Source organism: Leucopleurus acutus (genome assembly GCF_964270905.1).
Source record: "Leucopleurus acutus genome assembly, chromosome: 1".
Taxonomy (NCBI): Eukaryota; Metazoa; Chordata; class Mammalia; order Artiodactyla; family Delphinidae; genus Leucopleurus; species Leucopleurus acutus.
The window spans coordinates 156,833,660-156,840,888 of NC_139142.1; positions in this window are offsets into that span (position 1 = coordinate 156,833,660).

Consider the following 7,229-nt stretch of genomic DNA (forward strand, 5'->3'; position numbering starts at 1 on the left):
TACCCAGAAAATCTCTCACTAAATCATGTTCACACTATTTATGAATGTTCTGTGGTTTTTTAAAAACATAAAAGCAAACTTAAAGTGGCTGAAGAATACTTATCTAAGCAGTTCCAGTGAGTAACTGTATAGTTTAAGCATTGTGTAAGTTTTTGTTCATTTGATTTCTACGTTCATTCCAATGTGTCTATAGTTGCATTTGTATCTTCAATTCATGAGTCAGTGGCAAGAAATGAATAAAACAGCTCGGTGGAGGCAAACACAACATGGCTAACAAATATAATGCTTTTTGCCCCATTGGCATAGGAGAGGATACCTTGATATTGACATGATATATATCATTAAATATTATATTTATTTATCATTATATATTATTAACTGTCATGTATTTATTATGTATGCATATTATTAAATGCATATGATATGTAATATTCATATGCATATTTATATACTATAGTTACATATGCTGTATTATATATATACTATATATATATAACTATATATGTGCATGTGCTATATATATATCAGTTAATTAAATACATATGTTATATAATGTGTTTAATAAAATATTTAATATATATTTAATAAAATATGAATATATATGTTATACATATTTGATAAAATAAACATCTTTGGTTAAGCATATTCCAGATATATAATGGCTGCTTGACCTTGGGCAAAAGTGTCTCTCGGACATGGATTGCACTTGCCATGACTAATTCATTTCCACAAGTCAGGATTCCCCACCACAATCCCCCTCAGTCCAAACACATATACTCTATTTTAAAATTATTCTTCCACTTTTGTTCGATTGAATTTCTTAACTGCCAAATCACTGACTCATGCCCCTTTTTCCTCCTCTGAAGTCTGTGCCAAGTTATGTCTCTGAGGCAAAGCAGAAATAAACACCTTTCACTAGCACTTCAGTCTCGTGGTAAAATATGAGGGCATCCTCTCTCACTATCTGCAGAGCAGACTCAGAAAACATCCCTTTCTGGATTTTCTGCTTTTCTCATTCTGTTTTCTCCCAGAATCTGTTTGCAAAACATTTTATGGAATTGGCGAGTTATTTGCACTGCTTTTGCATTGCAGTCTGCCTAATTCAATTGCAATTATTTGTAAACTGCCACCATAACTCTTTTCTGGCTAATGTCTGCAAACTGTTTACTAAACAATAAACTTAATCATGCATTCGTTGTTGCAAATGTCTCCAAATGGCTTCAGAGGAGAGCTGACTTGACATTTTTGCCTATTTGCAAAGCCATGAAGGATGTTTTTTGAATAGACACTAAGTTCTATAAAATTTAGTCACTCTATTTCCTGCACCTCTTCTGATCTGTGACAAATTGGGATGGTCTCTCTTTTAGGTCAGCCAATGTGCTGTGCCAATACTGGTAGATTCAAAGCAAACTGTGCAGGAGATAATGCACTGGTAGCAGTGAAAGAAGAGAAAGTATGACAGCACAGTACAGGCAACAGTCAGGTTATATAAATATTACATGAGTATCTACTTAACATATTAACCAAGAATCTCTTATATTGAAAGACCCTGTGTGAGACTCCTTGAGAGGTGTAGGCTGTGAAGACAATGGCTCTGCCCATTGGGGAGCTGATGGGATGTGAAGATGAGAGGAAGAGGAAAGATCAAAATAACTTCTAATTTACAACCTACAGATCTGAAGAGCTCATGATGCTATTAATAACAACACACAAATCAGGATGAGAAAATGATTTGGGGAAGAAGGTGAGAAATATGGCTCAAAATATCTTGGTTTGAGCCAGCAACAGCATAATTTGGCAGAGTGGTTTATCAAAAATGTTTACCAGGTAGTTTGAAGTAGAGAGTGAGAAGGCAGGAAGGGTCTGACTGGAGATACTGGCTTGGAAGCATTGATTATAGGGGTGTGGCTAACTCTGGGAATGAACAGGGTTTCTCCTTGAAGGAGGTTGGAGAGGACAGGCAGACTCTTGGAGTGGAGAGGAGGAAGACAAAAACTTAGTGAAGGATATGGAAAAGAGTGGTGGGAAGACGTCCCAGTTGTCATATGGTCACAAAAATAATGGGAGCATTTTAAGAAGTCTGGAGTGGTCCATGGTGTGAAGTGGTTTGCTGTAGGTATGTTGAGAACAATGGGAAAAGTGTGCAGAGATCATGAGGAAGTGACAGAAGATACAGCTGTAAATTCTGGGATCTAGGATGAGGGGCCCGATGAAGCCAGTGTGAGTACCAGGAGATGCCCACTGGAGAATCCTAGCTGTGAAAAGGAGGGAGTAATAGCCAGTGCAATTTCTACAATTTCCCCTTTTTTCCCTTCTTCACAATCTTGGTTCATGTCATTTTACCTAAACTGTTACCACCATCTCCTCCACCATCCTCAATCTCTGCTTATGAACTTACTAAATTAATGAGAAAGAAATAAAGCAATCAGAGGAGAACTTCCATACATTTTCCTCTGTGTCTGTATTGATTGTAGTCTAATTGTTTTTCCTTTGTTCCTATGAATGATTGGTCTAAACTCCTCTGTCAAGCCAACCTCTGGGGTGCATCGTCCTATCCCTTCCTGCCTGCTCAAGAACCTCGTTCTGGCAATTTCCTCCTCTTTCCTACCACCCCATTTCACCTTGTTTGTACTTGAATGCTCTAATTTCTCACCCTCCTGTGACTCCACATCTTTCTTCAGGTCCTGCTTCATCTCTCTGCCTGTACTTGCTACCTCCAATTCATCTTGTCCTCCTCTTTCTGGAATTCAGTCAAATCAGTTTCTCACACTTTACCTCTTCACTGAAACAGCTCTCATGGAGGTCAACAATGCCTTCCATGTGGCTAAATTCCTGAGTCATTTCAGTTCTCAGTCTCCACATTTGATCATTCCCTCTTCTCAAAAAATCTTGCTTCTTTTGGCTTCCAGAACACCACTTTCTTTTGGTTCTCTCTCCCCACATCACTGGACACCACGTCCATCTTGTTACTGATACTTACTCATCCTTCTGGCTTTAAAAAATTAGAATGTCCCAAGAACTGTTTTTTTGACTTCTCATCTCTATCTAATTTTAACTTCCTAAGTGATTCCATCCTGACTTTGGTTTTAAATATCCCCTAAGTACTGATGACTCCAAAATCATATCTCCAGCCTGGACTTTTACCCTCAACTCCAGATATTATATATCACCAATAACATGGTGGGATATTGACTGGGGTACTCTCCCTGGGTGGGATGGGGCATGGGGATCGGGTTCCTCAGGACTAGCTGATGAGAGTGATTCCCAAATCAGGGGATATCAAGAAGCTAAAGCCAGCAAATCGATCAGAGTTAGAAGATAAAAATGGGTCACCAGAACCAAAGGCTCAGAATCAGACCAAAGAAGAACCATGGCTGGCACCAGATCCTGGGAAGGTAGCATTTAATTCAAGCATGGAGCAGACAGGGTGGTAGATTACCTTTAAAAAAACCAATCAGCAGTACATGGAGATTTCCGATACATTGGAGAATAGATTCTAGGCCTAAAACCTATGCTCTAATTTTGGCATTTAGGTATAGAGAAATACAGAGCATGACTATATCATGTGTCCCAGCTTGCAATCTTATTCATTCAGTCGCAGACACAAAGCTTTGCCTGGTATAACCAATTTGACCTGGTATGAGTGTCTGACTGCAAGAGACGTTTACGTCAGTAAAAAACTCTTCGATGCCAGAGTACTGATTGGCCAATTCTGCGAACGCCTCATCTGGGAAACCCACCATCAGGTTTCCCAAAACATTCCATTGGAATCAGATATTTTCCTCTTGTAAAACCAGCCACAAAATACAACTTATAAAGTACCCCAAACCACTTTGCCAATCCAGCCAGAAAGCACAATGCCTCTTGACTGTCTAAGAATGCCTGCTATATAATCTACATAATGAAAAACATAAGACTCCCCCCCACCCCGGCCAGCTTCTATATGTGTGCTTCAGTTAGATGGGAAAGAGCACTTCCTCCTGCTGGAGCATCCCTTCCCCCATCTTCACAGCCACACAACCACAACTTAGAAACCACCCCTCCGTGTTCACTGGTCCCCAACTCAGGGTGCAAACTTCTGCTCCAGAACTGTTAAAGTGAATAATCAAAGGTCATTTAAAAATGTGACACTTACTTGAATCAATGTCTTCTTGAGGCTTTTGAAAGGTGCAGCAGGCATAAAATTTAATATTGATTGTTGGGGCATGTTCCATTCCCCCTTTCAGAGTCATTTCAGAATAACAAATAATTTGTTTTGACCTGTACTGGGCTTGTCTACTGGACACACACGCGTCCCGGGTCCTCTTAGTGCAGATGAGCTTTCTTTTTTCTGTCCACTTCTCTCCGTTTTTTTCTCCCCTCCTTAAATTTCTTGGTTCCTGCCGTCCCCTTCTGCCCGCTCCTCTCAGCTCCTGTTCTAATTTCAGCTGTCATTTCCCTGGCTCTCCTGAGTGCTCTGAGCTCCTGTTCTAATTTTTCATGTCTTCTCCCAGGGCCACCCTCCTTTCTGTCTCTCTGACCCTCTACTGCTCGCCTTTCCCTTTTCTCTGACTCTTACTCTTCCACATCCCATCGGAGGTTTTGCCTCTGGTTTTGCTGCAGCTTCTGTCTTCTGCAGACTGTTTAACGCAGCCAGTAAGAGGGTGTCCGATCCGTGCTGCAGAAATCCCAGACTCACAAAAATAAAATCAAATTTTTTCACGTTCTTTTAAACCCAAATTTGACTCTCATCCCCCTAAATATTTCCTTCCCCCACTTCCAGATTCTACTTGCAGATGGAATGAATCTAAGAAGATCTCTTTTTATATTCCTTGGTTGACAAGGGCAAAATATCAGGAGTTGATCTGAGAACTCTTATTCCAATACAGTTCTGGTCCAATTTTATCTTCTAAAGAAGTTTAGATGGAATTCCAATCAGTATCCAGGGAAGTGTGAGCAAAAATATTCTGCTGTGAGCCCATCATTCAGTCCAATAATACTTAAATGAACGACATCATTAAGGTCATGTTTCGTAAAGTGAGGGTCCATCTCCCCTCTCAGTTGCCTAAAGAAACAATCGCACTCTTGTTAATTACATGTGAATGATTTGCATTATTCACAAACTGCTTCACCAAGGGTGTATATTGGCAAACTATCTCGGTGGAATTTTGAACACACTCGTCTGTCCTGGGAGAAAAGAGATTGTCAACGAATGCGTTGTTGGGATATGGAAAGGAATTCATAGTTGCCTTGGATTTTAATATCTGAGGATAGGGATGGTAGGGAATTCTACCTACCTGTTTGTTCTTAAGGACAAAAAGCCTCTTCATATAAAATTCTTCCAGCTTTAAGGATCTAAATAGTTCCATATTAAAGGATGTATTCATGGCCATATTAAAGATTACAGAGACTGTGTCAGGAGACATTTTTATTTCTAGGTTATTATCCGAGAGGGAGGGCATCTTCTAGACTTAGAATTTTCTCGTCACTTGTTGGCAAATTAAAATAATATAGTCAGCCACCTGGTTGTTTCCAGGAGTCTGTTTTCATTTTATATCATTGACTGGTTGTTTTGGCATAATGCCTTCTTGTCTGAAACATAACATTTTACATTTGTTGGGAATATATACATATGTAAAGGAGGAGAAAGTTTGTGTTGAAAAGGTCAGAGTTTAAAACTCTACATCTTGCCTCTTATTCTTTCAAGGAGCCATTGACAATCTTTCTGGAATTAATTTCGTAGGGCTTTAAGAAATTACGAATGACACGATTTTCTGTATTATTGTTATTATCTTCACAGATGGCAAATGAAAATTTCTCGTTATGACATCCAACCCACATTGACTCACTAACCTTTCTGAGTGTCAACTTTGTACCCAGCACTGTGATGATGGGTGCAGGGGCCATAAAGATGAATAAGCCTAATATCCTTCTCTGGAGGTGCTTGCAGCTAAAGGTCATGTCAGAGGTCAGCCAAAAGGCCTTAGCCTCATCTGAAAAGTCTTAATCCCAAATACCCTTCTCCACACAATAACCCCAGAGTTAAACCTCTCCGGGGCATATGACTTCTAAAAAAAAATGAACTTAAAACACATGAATAAAAGGCAATACGTATGTGACTTTTGCACTCACTACTTACAAAAACGGACAGAATATATGCAAACTTCTCAAGTACATGGCAGAGGGAAAAAAAGGATGAAGTACATATTTCACCCCATGTAAGTTTCTGATTATTCCCTGCTTCTAATTAAGTTATTTTTCTTTTTGAACCGTATCCAGGTTTTTTTTTTCTCCTTGAGAATGAGCAGAAAAACAAAAACATGGGGGAGGGGGAAGACCCACAGCTCTGTTGGGAAACAGGAAGTGATGTGAAAACTTGTTTGCCCTTTCTGCTGTGAAGAAGTTTGCAGAAGAGCTGTAACCCTGTGCTCTGCTATGTAAACCACCTCCAAAAATGGCAGAGGTCAGCGTGGGAAAAGAAGGCTTTCCCTGGACCCAGAGTGACAACAAAAGTCAGTGCTTCCAGGCATCTCAAGATGAAAAGTAAAACCACTGAGACCGTGGAGTGGTTCAGAGTTGCTTGCTTTCTTCCTCTTTGCTTTCTTCCTTTCTCCCTCCACCCCTTTCTTTTTTTGTTAAGTTCCAAATCTTTATGAACCTATTAAATACGTTGATCTTTTCAAACATCATCTAGTGGCCTCAACTGAGCCAAAACTAGAACAATCTCTGTTTGGCTGGTACTGAGTGTTTCAGTGCTTCAGTTCCTGTTTTCTCTCATCAGTTGTCTGTGACTATGAGAATTAAGAAGGCAATACTCTCTAGGACTGGAGTGTCAATTGCTCTTTCCATAGTTGTGGGGTTTCATAGAGATGCCTATAGGGGCCTCGGGGTCGTTGAAGAAGGCTATGGGCAGGGCTACATCAGAATCTCTTTTCTATTTTATAAATTGGGGTCAAAGTTCTTGTATATTTTGAACCATTGAAGATATAAAGAGATTTTCATCTTGTGACCGAATACATACAATGAACTGAGAAAGGAAACAATACCAAGAAACTGAAAGAAAATAAACAACAACAACAAACAAAAGCCTTCAATTATATGGGTATTTCAGGTTGTAGCAGCAAAGATTCCCTGGATCAATTACTTTCAAAATTTGTTTTTAGCTACACCCTGAAATATCCAGATGTAATGTAATAGAAAATTCTGATTTTAGGCCCAAATGACTATATGACCTTTCTGAAATTTCTGTT